A 14968-nucleotide genomic window follows, 5' to 3' on the forward strand; every position below is an offset into this window, starting at 1 on the left:
GCAGCATAACCCCACGGCTCTTGGAAACTCCAACCCCCTGTTAATAAAAGCTAACACACTATATGCCTTCTTCACAGCTCTATCCACTTGAGTGGCAACCTTCAGAGATCTGTGGATATGGACCCCAAGATCTCTCTGTTCCTCCACAGTCTTCAGAACCCTACCTTTGACCCTGTAATCCACATTTAAATTAGTCCTACCAAAATGAATCACCTCACATTTATCAGGGTTAAACTCCATTTGCCATTTTTCAGCCCAGCTTTGCATCCTATCTATGTCTCTTTGCAGCCTACAACACCCCTCCACCTCATCCACTACTCCACCAATCTTGGTGTCATCAGCAAATTTACTGATCCACCCTTCAGCCCCCTCCTCTAAGTCATTAATAAAAATCACAAAGAGCAGAGGACCAAGCACTGATCCCTGTGGCACTCCGCTAGCAACCTGCCTCCAGTCCAAAAATTTTCCATCCACCACCACCCTCTGTCTTCGATCAGATAGCCAGTTACCTATCCAATCGGCCAACTTTCCCTCTATCCCACACCTCCTTACTTTCATCATAAGCCGACCATGGGGGACCTTATCAAACGCCTTACTAAAATCCATGTATATGACATCAACTGCCCTACTTTCATCAACACACTTAGTTACCTCCTCAGAAAATTCAATCAAATTTGTGAGGCATGACTTGCCCTTCACGAATCCATGCTGACTATCCCGGATTAATCCGCATCTTTCTAAATGGTCATAAATCCCATCCCTAAGGACCTTTTCCATCAATTTACCAACCACCGAAGTAAGACTAACCAGTCTATAATTACCAGGGTCATTTGTATTCCCTTTCTTAAACAGAGGAACAACATTCGCCACTCTCCAGTACTCTGGCACCATCCCCGTGGACAGTGAGGACCCAAAGATCAAAGCCAAAGGCTCTGCAATCTCATCCCTTGCCTCCCAAAGAATCCTAGGATATATTTCATCAGGCCCAGGGGACTTATCGACCTTCAGTTTATTCAAAACTGCCAGTACATCCTCCCTCCGAACATCTATTTCCTCCAGCCTATTAGCCTGTAACACCTTCTCTCCCTCAAAAACATGGCCCCTCTCCTTGGTGAACACTGAAGAAAAGTATTCATTCATCACCTCGCCTATCTCTACTGACTCCATACACAAGTTCCCACTACTGTCCACTAATGTTAAAGTTAGATAGTGGCAACCAAAGTCCCAGGCAGAATAGAGGTGATTGATGGCAGGATTAGCCAATCATTATGGTCGATAAGTGGGATTGGTTGTAGGTACATTAATTTCCATTTTGCAATTATCCTCCAATCATGGCATTTTAAAAAACATATTCTCTCATGGCAGATTCTAAGAACTGGTCTGGTCGATATGTGACTCAAAACCTGCAGCAATGTGGTTGACGTTTAACTAGCCCTCTGGAGTGGTCTAGTAAGCCACTCGGTTCAGGGGAGGGGCAACAAATGCTGGCCTGGACAACGGCACCACATCCCATGAGAGAATATGTTTTTAAAAATGCCATGATTGGAGGATAATTGCAAAATGGAAATTAATGTACCTACAATCAATCCCACTTATCTACCATAATGATTGGCTAATCCTGCCATCAATCATCTCTATTCTGCCTGGGACTTTGGTTGCCACTATATAACATTAACATTATTTCCCTGGGTCGAGAAGCATTGCCTGCTCAGCCCAAACTCTTAACCATTACTCTTAGCCAATTCAGAACATATGCTAGTTCGATCAGTGATCACCATTGTTGTATATTTGTCAGTTTATTGTATATTTTATGTGATTGATATATCCCACCGAAATGTAGAGGTGACGTGCCAGATTCCAAGGCCAGAATTTTCCAGCCCCCACTTGACAGGTTTTCACACAGTGATGGCTCGCCATTGGCCACCGGCAGGATCTTCCAGTCCCGCCAAAGTCTATGGCGTTTTGCATGATTTGTTTGTCCCAACCTCCCAGGGAACCTTCAGAGGGACCGGAGGATCCTTTAATTTAATCCTTTAATCCTTTAATTGAAGTTTTGATATATCTCTACAATCACAAAACATCTACACTCATGCTTATCCCACACTAGTTTCTAGGCCTTTCTGGTTACTATTGCTCTGATTCATCACCCAGGCTTAACCAATCAAGCACACTGAGTATAAATCCGTTGGCCAACTCTCATAATCAAACACAGATCAAACACAGAATGTCAACTTCAGAGGGACCGGAGGATTCCACTTGTGGGAAGGGCCAGAGAATCCCACCCTAAGTGTGGAATAGGTTTTTTTTCTTGTTTATATATCCAATTCAGTCCAATCAAGTCCAATTCAGAGTCTCATCAAGTGAGACATTCCCGATCCAAGCTGATAAGACAGGGCTCTCACCTCCTGTCTTGGGCTTGATCTACATGATCCAAGCTGATTGGAGTAGGCATTGCACCTCCTCCAAGGTTTGATCTCATTTGCATCTGAGCCAAAAGGCCGAGATGCCGCTTTTAAAAATTGCTTCAAATGAAGCTAAAATGTAACCTAATGACTTCAACCAAGTGCAGCATGTCGATACTACACTTGATCTTAGCCAAAAGGCCGAGAAGCGAGGTTTAATATATCTCTACAATCACAAAACATCTGCACTCATGCTGATCCCACACTAGTTTCTCGGCCTTTATGGTTACTATTGCTCTGATTCATCACCCAGGCTTAACCAATCAAGCACCGTGAGTATAGATCCGTTGGCCAACTCTCATAATCAAACACAGATCAATTGAACAATTTAACACGTCAAACATGGAGTGAAAGATAATACTTGGAGGGTAAGGATATTTTAGAACCGCTATGCACAATGTATTTCAATGCAGATTCAACACTGTGGTAAATCTTCATCACCGGTAAATAACCATGGAGTTATAGAATCATAGAATCCCCAAAGCGCAGAAGGAGGCCATTCAGCCCATTGAGTCTGCCCCAACTCTCTGGTAGTGTGTTTTACCCAGGACCTCTCTCCTGACCTAGCCCCCAACCCCTCTCTCATTCACCATGGCTAATCCATCTAACTTATACATCTTTGGAAACTAAGGGTCAATTTACCATGGTCAATCCACCTAACCCGCACATCCTTGGAATGTGGGAGGAAACCAGAGCACCCGGAGGAAACCCACGCAGACAAGGGAAGAACTTACAAACTCCACGCAGACGGTCACCAGAGGCTGGAATCAAACCAGGGTCCCTGGCACTGTGAGGCAGCAGTGCTAACCACTGTGCCACTATGCCACCTAAAAGAAACACTTATTTAATACATTTCTATATGTACACATGTGGGAATATTTTTCCCAGTTAATTGGAGGCAGGGAAAATTGACAATACGGAAGGACAAAGAGCAGGTGTGATTCCATTGCCATCGGTGGCCACTGGGCCGCTAATTGAGCCATTTAAGTGGTCAGTTAAGGGTCACTTCATGACCCCACGGGCATTCGTCCATGTCAGTGGACCCTCTGGTCGCTCAGGATACCGGCCGGTAAAGCCTTGTGACCTCCCTGTGGGTCCCAGGGATGGCCCTCCTTTACGGACATGCCCCAGTCCACAGTGAACTACGTCTGTCCCTGCAGCAATGATGCTACCAGTACATAGTGATAGCCTCCCCCCAACTCCCCAACAACGACCGTGTCCCCCCCCCCAATTCACCCAGGCTTGTCTGCCTGCCTGTCCCAGTTTGCCCAAAGTACCTGTCGGCTCTTTCAGGGTGCTTCACCACTGAAGTGACCTTAAGGCCACCCCCTGTAACTGTGGGCAGTTAGCCACCCTTTAATCACTCTTATTGCAGGAAAATCCTTGGTAGGTGCAATGACTTCAATCAAGCCATTGAGGTTGGCCTATTGGAGTATGAACTCCTTGATTAAAAATCCAATTGATGGGCCAATCAGGGAGTCTTTGTCTTGTACTTAACTGGGAGTGTCGGTTCCTCTGGCACACTGGAGGTAGACTGCTGACTCTCTGTTTACGGCTGTTAGAGTTTGTAAATAAAGGGATTTTGGTGAAGGGACTTCTGCCTCTGAAGACTTATTACAGTAGGCTACCAAATTTCAGATAATCAGGGGTTTAAAATGTCAATGAATTACTAACCACTGAATGAATGACCAGACTTACAGATTAAGAGGAAATTTTCCATATGAAGACAGAACAATTGTGAGATTTTCTAATTCAAACATGTATTTTGGATTTTAGAATATATGCAACTATATTTTTGTGAAGCTTTAGTCAAGGGCAAGCTATTGCACGGCAAGATGGGGTGAAACCTGACAAGGCAGACCACATTCTTACGAACAATGCATTTGCAGAATCGACATATTATATATCAGCAGGAATTTCAAACAGTTTAGTTCTTAATGTTACTTCATGTGAACAATGTAGTTATTTATGAAGAGAATATTGAAGGCATACGAGATAAAAACAGCTTCGCTCAGATACGAGAATTCCACTGTCTGGTCTGGCCATGAACACAAATGGGAGTTGATGAGATAAATTAATGAGATCCCATGATGTCAGAAAATGGACTAGCAATTGGCTAAGGTGTTTAACACACATTAATTGATTGATTTATAATAATAATAATTGGTTCCGTCAGCCGGAAAGGCGGGCAGTTAACACAGCTGCCTCAAAGCTCCCGTGACCTGGGTTCAATTCCGGCTTATCACATCACATTGCTGTGGGTCTGGAGTCACATGTAGGCCAGACCGGGTAAGGATGGCAGATTTCCTTCCCTAAAGGATATCAGTGAACCAGATGGGTTTTTACGACAATCGACCATGGTTACATTACTGAGGCTAGCTTTTTAATTCCACACTGATTGCCACCAGCTTCCTGATTCGGCATAGATTTGGGGTTGGCATGGTGGCACAGTGGTTAGCACTGTTGCCTCATGGCGCCCCGGACCTGGGTTCGATTCCCGGCTTTGGTCATTGTCTGTGTGCATCTGCACATTCTCCCCGTGTCTGCATGGGTTTCCTCCGGTGTTCCAGTTCCCTCCTACAGTCCGAACAGACGTGCTGGTTGGGTGCATTGGTCATGCTAAATTCTTCCTCAGTGTACCCGAACAGGCGCCTGAGTGTGGCGACTAAGGGATTTTCCCAGTAACTTCATTGCAGTGTTAATGTAAGCCTACTTGTGACACAAATAATTGATTTTTTAAAGTGATTTTTAAGAAATGAATAAATGATTTAACTGAGCTATTGTAATTTAGGTTAGTTTTGGAAAGCTCAAGACCTTCTCTGAGGGATCATGGGCTGAACAATACTGGTCTCCCACTGATCGTTGGTCAAATAAAGAGGCGTCTTTGGACTGACACTGAATTGAGTCTTTGTACTTAAGCTAAAGTTTTTAGTAATACATGGTCTCTGAGTAAACCCTCCATCAGCTGTTGGGTGCAAGCTGCCACTCGCAACTGGATGGCAGCCAGGGTGACAGCCACTAAATTGTCCATCACTGGCAAAATGCTGCCCGCGGGTCCCGCCGCGGGCCAGAGCGGGGTTTCCTCCAGCTTTTGGCTCCCTCAGCGAGATTTCAACATTGTCTGTAAAACAATACCACTGTTTAATATTTGTACTTGTTTTTTCTTGGGATGTGGGCATCACTGGCAAGGCCAGATTTGCTGCTCATTTCTAATTGCCCTCAAATTGAAAGGCTTGCCCGGCCTGTCAGAGGGCATTTAAGAGTCCACCATTGCTGTGGGTCTGGAGTCACATGGATGCCAAGAATCGCAATCAAGCCAAGCTTTACAACTACTGGCAGCTGAAGTCAATACCTTTAATATGTTTTTTTCTGTACTTGACAGATTTTCCAATATTAAATGGGCATTTAAACCTCACTAATGCATTATGATCTATCATGAAGCAATATTAATGATTTTCCCTCTGACACTGCCGCATTCTCTGAAATGTGCAAATGGCTTATTTGCATTTTACTGTTATTACCACAGTTCTGAGTGGACCGACTCTAGCTGGCATTTGGCACTGCAACATTTTGGCACAGTCCAAACTATTTGTCAACTTTGGGCCTACTAGGCTTGGTTTTCCCTTCCAGCCCTTATTAGACTGTCCAGGAATAAGCGGCGGTCAATCTGATCTGGGGTTACACAGTTCAGCTGGTCCTGGGGAAGCTGGAGTCATTTTCCTTATGACAGTGACAGTTAGTTAATTTTTCCAGGTGATGTGGGTGTGTCTGGCTCTACCAGCATTTTGTTGCAACATCCCTAATTGTCCCTTGAAATGAGCGGCTTGCCACACCATTTCAGAGGGGTGGTTAAGATTCAACCAGATCGCTGTGAATCTGGAGTCACATGTAGGCCAGACAGGGTAAGGATGGCAGATTTCCATCTCTAAAAGACATGAGTGAATCAAATGGGTTTTTATGACAATCGATAATGGTTGCATTACTGAGGCTAGCTTTTTAATTTCAGACTGATTGCCACCAGCTCCCAAGATTAGGCATAGATTTGGGATGGCACAGTGGCACAGTGGTTAGCACTGCTGCCTCACAGTGCCCGGGTTCGATTCCCGGTCTGTGCAGAGTCTGCACGTTCTCCCCGTGTCTGCGTGGGTTTCCTCTGGGTGCTCTGGTTTCCTCCCACAGTCCAAAGATGTGCTGGTTAGATGCATTGGCCGTGCTAAATTCTCCCTCAGTGTTACCGAACAAGCGCCGGAGTGTGGCAACTAGGGGATTTTCACAGTAACTTCATTGCTGTGTTAATGTAAGTCTACTTGTGACACCAATACATAAACTTTAAATATTTTTAAATAGAAGTGTGCAAAACCGTGAAGGGTTTTGAAGGAGAAACTGTTTGCATTGGCAGAAGGATCTGTAACCAGAGGACAGTAAAAGAAACAGAGGGAAGGTGAAGGGAATTTTTTTAACGCCATGAGTGGTTATTGCCTGAGACACATTTGAAGGGTGGTGGAAGCAGATTCAATAGTAACTGTCCATGGGGAATTGAATAGATAACTAAACAAGAAAAACGATACAGGGCTCGGAGATAGAGGTAGGGAATTGGACTGTTTGGATTGGTTTTCAAAGAGCTGGCACAAGCATGGTGGGCTGAGTGGCCTTCTATCATAACCTAGCATTAATAATAATCCTGCTTTGTGCACTGGAAACCCCGACTGGGTTCTCAGTGATGAAGTACTTCTGTGCATGCATCAGGCATCCATGTTAGGCAGTGTGAGTTAGGGAATCATTGTGGCATCTGTAAGCAGAGTAAAGAGCTGACGTTTCAAGTCCAGATGATCTGGACTCGCAACGTCAGCTCTTTTCTCTCCTTACAGATGCTGCCAGACCTGCTGAGATTTTCCAGCATTTTCTCTTTTGGTTTCCGATTCCAGCATCCGCAGTCATTTGCTTTTATCTCTAACCTGTGATGCATTCAAGCACATTTCCCCACCGGGACCATGGTATCATGCCCCTGTCTACATCAACGGGGACGAAGTAGAAATGGTCGAGAGCTTCAAGCTTTTAGGTGTCCAGATCACCAATAACCTGTCCTGGTCCCCCCATGCCGACACTATAGTTAAGAAAGCCCACCAACGCCTCTATTTCCTCAGAAGACTAAGGAAATCTGGCATATCAGTTACGACTCTAACCAACTACCAACCGACTCAAGAACAGCTTCTTCCCTGTTGCCATCAGACTTTTGAATGAACCTACCTCGCATTAAGTTGATGTTTCTTTACACCCTAGCTATGACTGTAACACTACATTCTGCACTGTCCCCTTTCCTTCTCAATGAACGGTATGCTTTTTCTGCATAGTGCGCAAGAAACAATACTTTTCACTGTATACTAATACATGTGACAATAATAAATCAAATCAAATCAAAATCATTGCGAAATTCCCTCTTTGGCCTCTTATTGGAAATATCACACCCCAGACTAGACTTTATTTGTGCAAGGGACGTGGGTGTCGCTGGCTAGGCCAGCATTTATTGCCCATCTCTAATTGCTCCTGAGAAGGTGGTGGTGAGCCGCCTCCTTGAACCACTGGAGTCCATGTGGTGTAGGTGCACCTACAATGCTGTTAGGGAGGGGGGTTACAGGATTTTGACTCAGTGACAGTAAAGCAATGGTCGATATAATTGCAAGTCAGGCTGGTGAGTGACTTGGAGAGGAACCTCCAGGTGGCGGTGTTCCAGGTATCTGCTACTCCTGCCCTTGTCCTTCTACATGGGAGTGCTCGCGGGTTTGAAAGATGCTGTTGAACGAACCTTGGTAAGTTCCTCCAGTGCATCTTGCAGATGGTACACACTGCTACCACTGTACGTCGGTGGTGGAAGGAGTGAATGTTTGTGGATGTGGTGCTAATCAAGTGGCTGTTTTGTCTTGGATAGTGTTGAGCTTCCTGAATGTTGTTGGAGTTGCACCCATTCAGGCAAACGGAGAGTATTCTATTATACTCCTAACTTGTGACCTGGACGGGCTTTGAGCAGTCAGGAGATGAAACACTCACCACAGAATTATTTTCTAGTCCCAGGATGGCACACTGTGAGGCTTGGGTGTTGGCAAAACAATGTAGAGTTGCCAATACATTCTCACCAAGCGGAAGTTTTTCAGAGGTAGGCTGGGATGCGGTTAGCCGTCCTCTGAACAGAGCCAGACAATTTTAATAATTAATACCGCAATTAGGGGCAATTTAGAGGGTCTCCCAGTCTCTCCCTGTCCCCGTGCTGGAATAGGCAAGCTTGGGACTTCCATTTGACCTTGACTCTGGGGTCTGGAAACCTGTGGAAAGAGCCTGCCCAATGTTGCAGCACACAGCAGCAGACAACCAGAGATTAGGATTGGAAGAGTAATATTTGGGTTGATAGGCTGAACCCGTGGGGTACCACAAGGATCAGTGTTTGGGCTGCAACTATTCACATTCCATATTGATTGAGAAAGCCGAATCCAATTTGACAAACCCGCGAAAGCTAAATGGGAAAATAAACTGTGAAAAAGATGCAAAGGGGCAAGGCCAGATTAAGCAAGGGGGCAGAAATATGACAGATGGAATATTTACCGAAGAAATGTGAAATTATCCAGGAAAGTAGAGAAGTAGAACATTTCTTGAATGGTTGAAGATTGGAATGTGTTTGGCCGGAATTTTCCGACCATTCCCACGAGCGGGAGTTTCCCATCCCACTACACTGGATGGAAATTTGGCTTGCCACCAAATTCTCCGTCTTTTCTGTCGTGGGAGCATGGCATGAACAAGCAGTAAGATCGTGCCCTGTGTAGCCATAGAATACCGACAGTGCAGAAGGAGGCCATTCGGCCCATCGAGCCTGTACCAAGAATAATGCCTTCCGGTTCCTATTCCCGTAACCTCACGTATTTACCCTGCCAGTCCCCCTGACACTAGGGGAAATTTAACATGGCCAATCAACCTAACCCGCACAAGTTTGGACTGTGGGAGGAAACGAGCGAATTCCACACAGACGGTCACCCAAGGCCGGAATCGAACCCGAGTCACTGGCGCTGTGAGACAGCAGTGCTAACCATGCCACCCCTGAGGGATCTAGGTGTCCTTCTGACCTGGTGGCACGGTGGTTAGCACTGCTGCCTCACAGCGCCAGGGACCCAGGTTCAATTCCTGCCCCGTGTGACTGTCTGTGTGGAGTTGCACATTCTCCTCGTGTCTGCGTGGGTTTCCTCCGGGTGCTCCGGTTTCCTCCCACAGTCCAAAGGTGTGTGGATTAGGTTGATTGGCCAGGTTAAATTGCCCACATCAAAGAATACCTGACACCCAGCTACATAAGGGGCCACAATAGATGATCAGCAGCTCAATTGAAGCGTCAGGTTTTAAGTAACATTGGTAAAGAGGGGTGAGGGGAAATGAGGTTTGGAGAGGGAATTCCGGAGCATGGGGCCTATGCAACTGAAAGTTAGGCCTCCAATTTGGAGCCACGATGATCGGATCTGGGCAAAAGGCTGGAATTAGAGGAGTTCTGAGATCCCGACAGATATTAAAGTTGGGTCGGGGGCAGGTTGTAGGAGTAAGGCCATGGAGGTATTTGTAACAGCGATTAAATTAGAGAAAGGTATACAGAGCAGCACAGTTTTGTGCTTACAAACTCACAGGGCGCGATCTTAACCAGCCGTTCACACCCCACTGCTGCAGCAAGAAAAGACGGAGAATTTGATGCTCCGTTCACTGCAGCGAGACCATTAAATCCCACTGGCGTGGACTGCCAGAAGATTCCGCCCGCAGACTTTAGAAGATACCTTCTGCCTATGAAGCACTAAGTGGCGTACAAGGAGATATTTTCTGCCTCAGCCTCTCAGTGTGTTCTCAGAGCACCAAAGCAGAAAATCAGCCCCTGTGGCCTTTTGCATCACCGTGTCTGTCTCCACAGCGAACTTCAACATAGTCCCCAGGGGTACAGGGTGCCACGGCCATTCCAGCAATCCCCCTGAGTTCTTTGTCCAGTGCATGATCATGAAAAACACAATATAAACATGAAAGAAAAATGTAGATCTGTTTCAATGATATCTTGTTTGCTCAGCTTCCCTGCTGACAGTATTTGGTCTGAAGTTAACAGTATGCTGATTGTACTGGATCCACCTTGCCAACCTCCAAAATGTGAGTTTTAGTTGGCTCAATGCATGCATATTTAAGTTTATTTATTAGTGTCATAAGTAGGCTTACATTAGAATCTTAGAATCATAGAATCCTACAGTGCAGAAAGAGGCCATTTGGCCCATCCAGTCTGCACCAACCACAATCCCACCCAGGCCCTATCCACATATCCCCACATATTTACCCACTAACCTCTCTAACCAAGCATCCCGGGACACTAAGGGGCAATTTAGAATGGCCAATCAACCTAGCCCGCACATCTTTGGACTGTGGGAGGAAACCGGGGCACCCGGAGGAAACCCACGCAGACACGGGTTAACACTGCAATGAAGTTCATGTGAAAATCCCCTAGCCACCACACTCCAGCGCCTGTTCTGGTACACTGAAGGAGAATTTAGCATGGCCAATCCGCCTAACCATCACATCTTTCGGCCTGTGGGAGGAAACCGGAGGAAACCCATGCAGACACAGGGAGAACATGCAGACTCCGCACAGACAGTGACCCAAGCCAGGAATCGAACCTGGGTCGCTGACACTATGAGACAGTAATGCTAACCACTGTGCCACTGTGTCACCCTGTCATGCCAGTCTGAGGGTCATTAAACTAAAGGCACTAAACTAAAGTCTAGAGTCAGCACAACATTAAACCTTTTATATGGACGAACTAAAATCTTTGGCCAGAATTCTCCAACCTCATCCGCCGCTGGGATTCTCCAGTCCCGTTGCTATGGAAGGAGATTAGATTGAGCACCAAATTCTCCATTCTCGCTGGTAGCAGTGGCAGGGTATGAATGGCTGGAGAATTCCGGCCTATGTTAGGCTGACGATAAGCAACCTTGCATTTATATAGCCTCTTTCCTAATCTCAGATCTCCCAAGAGCCCTTTGCAACTAAATAATTACATTTTTTGGAAGCATAGGCAGAATGGTAATGTCTGAAATCAAGACTAGACATTAATACTGTGGTGTAAACACCAAGGTTAAAATAGGATAATGCTAGGCAGAGCTATAATGCCCTCTCATGGCTCCATCCCAACCTGTCTCAATGCAGCCAACACATCTCAGGTAATTATTTCCCAGACTGAGCCGTTATGCTCACCTACAGTCTTTCCCTGCCCCCTCCCCCTCCCCCGAGGCCAACATATCATCCCAAGACATTCCCACTCCTCATTAGTTCTCTTTCTGAGGCCAAAACCCTGAGCATGAAGGCAGTGTTCAGATGTAGGCTGACGGTACCCAGTCTTACCTCTCTAGTCCCCAATTCCACAGCATTTTACTGCACCGTCGGACGTCAAGTTATGAATGAGCTGGAATTTCTTGCAGCTCACGGTGACAAGACTGAAACCATCCTATCTAGGGCCCTGTCAGGCGAACCCCCTGTCTCAGTCCCACCATCCCTCCTCCTAGCCCTGCATTCTCTTGCCTCGGTGTCATAGAATCATAGAATTCCTACTGTGCAGAAGGAGGCCATTTGGCTCACGAGCCTGCACTGACAACAATCCCACCCAGGCCTAGTCCCATACCCATGCATTTACCCTGCTCATCCCCATGACATTAAGGGACAATTTAGCATGGCCAATTCCATCTAACCTGCACATCTTTGGACTGTGGGAGGAAACCGGAGCGCCCGGAGGAAACCCACGCAGACACGGGAGAACATGTAAACTCCGCACAGTCACCCGAGGCCGGAATTGAACTTGGGTCCCTGGCGCTGTGAGGCAGCAGGGCTAACCACTGTGTCACCGTGCTGCCATGACTCTACGCATAGAGGGCGGCACAGTGGCACAGTGATCAGCACTGCTGTCTCATAGCGCCAGGGACCCGGGTTCGATTCCAGGCTTGGGTCAGTGTCTGTGTGGAGTCTGCACATTCTCCCCGTGTCTGTGTCGGTTTCCTCCGGGTGCTCTGGTTTCCTCCCACAGTCCAAAGATGTGCAGGTTAAGTGAATTTTGTCGTGCTAAATTGCCCCTTTGTGTCAAGGATGGGAATAGGGCCTGGGTGGGATTGTGGTCAGTGCAGATATGATGGGCTGAATGGCCTCTTTCTGCACTGTAGAATTCTATGATTCTCTGGTTTGAATGTACAAAATCCAACAATGCACACACAGTGAGAATGTACTGGAGTGTACTGAAATAATGACCAGATAATCATTTTTAATAATATTGATTAAAAATAAATATTGGGCAGGACACCCAGTGAAACTCTCCCACTCTACCTCAAGACAGGCAATGAGTTGCTTACATCCACCTGAGAGAGCTGACGAAACCTCAGCTTAACATCTCTTCCACAAGTTGGCACCACCAATTGTGCAGCGCTCTCTCAGTATAAAGAGCCTGTTCCTGTGCTGTATTGTTCTTTGCACCACATTGTAATGTCAGTCCAGGTTTTGTGCCAAAGTTGCTGCAACTTGAAGCGACAACCTTCTAGCTCAAAGGCGAGAGCGTTTATCTCTGTGGTGGGAAATATGCTAAAATCTATTATCAGTGAGATGGTAACAGGGCACTTAGAAAATCGTAATAAAATCAGACAGAGTCAGCAAAATCAATACTGATTTATGAAAGCAAGATCATGTTTGACAAATATGTTAGTGTTTTTTAAGCTTGTAACTGGCAGGTTAGGTAAGGGCAAACCAGTGGATAGATTTTCAGAAAGCATTTGATTAAGGTACCACAAAACAGATTATTAAGCAAAATTAAGGCTCTTGGGAGTCGGAATAATATGTTATTATGGACTGAGAATTAAATAATGGGCAGAAAACAGAGTAGGAACAAAAGGGTAATTGTCAAGCTGGCCTGCTCCTGTGCTGTAATTTTCTTTGTTTTCTCTGGGGTTTTAGTTCAGACGGGCAGCAGGCTTGGAGGGCCAAAGGCCTGTTCCTGTGGCTGTAATTTTTGTTTGTTCTTTGTTCTTTAGTGGGGTACCACAAGGATCAGAGTTTAGACTGCAACTATTTACATTCCACGTTGACTTAGATGAAGAGATTGGGGAGAGCTTTCCCGTCCCATCCTCCATGGGAATCGTAGTGGGTGGAGGGGGGCGGGGGGCGGGGGGGGGGGGGGGGGGGGGGGGGTGGGGGGTTGGCGGGAGCGGGTACCATGCAAAGGTCCGTTTAACTCGGCTGGGATTTTCCAGTTTTGGGCCGAGAAAATCCTGCTCGTTGAGTCTAACGTACCAAAGCTCGCCGATGATGCAAAGCTAAGTGGCAAAGTGAACAGCAAAAATGACATAAACAGCAGCAAAGCAGCATAGATAGAATAAGTGAGGAGGTGAGAATGTGGCAGATATAATATTCCTTGAAGAAATGTAAAATTACCCACTATTCCCAGGGAATTGTTTGTACTCAGAGGGATCTGGGTGTCCTTGTACACAAATCTCACAACGTTAACAGGTACAGCAAGTAATTAGGAAAGCAAATGGTGCGTTACCCTTTATTACAAAAATAAAAGATTCAATAAGTTTTATTGCAATTGTACAGTAAGACCACAACTGGACTACTGTTCTGGTCACCTCACCCAAGGAAGGATACATTAAAGTTTTTAAAAAGTTTTTATTTATTCTTGTCACAAGTAGTCTTACATTAACAGTGCAATGGAGTTACTGTGAAAATCCCCTAGTCGCCACACTCTGGCGCCTGTGCGGGTAACACTGAGGGAGAATTTAGCATGGCCAATCCACCTAACCAGCACGTCTTTCAGATTGTGGGAGGAAACCTGAGCACCCGGAGGAAACCTATGCAGAAACCTATGCAAACTCCGCACAGACAGTGACCCAAGCCAGGAATCGAACCCGGGCCCCTGGCGCAGTGAGGCAGCAGTGCGAACCACTGTGCCACTGTGCCGACCTGCACCATGCCTCTCTCATGTGCATGAGAGGGTATGCAAGGTTCACTAGCTTGACTGCTGGGCTGAGGGGTTTGTGCTGGAGGAGCCACTGAGCGGATTTGGTTATCTTCTTAGAGTTAAAAAAAACATGAGAGGTGATCTCATTGAAGCATTTTAATTCTTGCAGCATTTGGCAGGAGAGAAGCACCCCCTTAATATTTGTCTATCTTTAAATATATTTTGTACTCTAATTTTCCCTCCTTATTAATCTTTTTGTTATTCTTTGCTGTTCTTTACATTCTGTCCAATCTCCAGACTAACCACCCGTCTTTGCGTAATCATATGATATAGCTTTGCGTTTGATACTTTCTTTAAATTGTTCAATTAACTACGTTGGAATTTTTGCAAACTTACTTTAGCTAGCTCCGGTTTCATGCTCTAATAATTGCCCTTATTTCATTTTTAAATACTAGTCTATGATGCACTCTTCCATCCCTCAAATTGAATGTAAAATTCAATGATATTATGATTG

General features: G+C 45.8%; 1 non-coding gene across 1 annotated transcript; it reads right to left on the bottom strand.

Moving 5' to 3' along the window:
- Positions 1–2432: 2432 nt before the first annotated feature.
- On the bottom strand, positions 2433–2615 carry LOC144503256 (U2 spliceosomal RNA). Its single transcript, XR_013499469.1, has one exon. It is a non-coding gene; the product is annotated as a U2 spliceosomal RNA (small nuclear RNA).
- Between the last annotated feature and the right edge of the window lie 12353 nt (positions 2616–14968).

Source organism: Mustelus asterias, chromosome 13 (genome assembly GCF_964213995.1).
Source record: "Mustelus asterias chromosome 13, sMusAst1.hap1.1, whole genome shotgun sequence".
Classification (NCBI taxonomy): domain Eukaryota; kingdom Metazoa; phylum Chordata; class Chondrichthyes; order Carcharhiniformes; family Triakidae; genus Mustelus; species Mustelus asterias.